The 362-nt window shown below is 46.7% G+C and overlaps 1 protein-coding gene across 1 annotated transcript in view; it reads right to left on the bottom strand.

The window, feature by feature from the left end:
- The window catches only part of LOC101849950 (myosin-VIIa), a gene marked incomplete at its 5' end in the record, with an annotated part of 68,986 nt that overhangs the window by 65,781 nt on the left and 2,843 nt on the right, over positions 1-362 (bottom strand).

The raw sequence follows: 362 nt of genomic DNA, 5'->3' as shown, positions 1-362 counted from the left end.
TTCAAGTACTCCCTTCTCACCTGTACTAGGTAAACGCCTTTCACCAGTATCAAGTACTCCCCTCACCTGTTCGGGGTAAACACCCACTCACCTGTATCAAGTACTCGTACTTCCCTCACCTGTACCCTCACCTGTACTAATTATACACCCTCACCTTTATCCAGTACTTCCCTCACCTATATCAAGTACTCACTCCCCTCACCTGTGCCAGGTAAACACCCTCTCACCAGTATCAAGCACTCGTACTTCCATGGATCCTGCACCCTCACATGTACCCTCACCTGTACCCTCATCTGTATCAAGTACTCATATTTCCTTCACCTGTCTACAGTAAACACCCTCTTACCTGTATAAAGTATTCT

Source organism: Aplysia californica, unplaced genomic scaffold, assembly GCF_000002075.1.
Source record: "Aplysia californica isolate F4 #8 unplaced genomic scaffold, AplCal3.0 scaffold00479, whole genome shotgun sequence".
Lineage (NCBI taxonomy): Eukaryota > Metazoa > Mollusca > Gastropoda > Aplysiida > Aplysiidae > Aplysia > Aplysia californica.
Note: the sequence above shows the minus strand (reverse complement) of the source record. Positions and strands in the feature narration are given on the sequence as shown.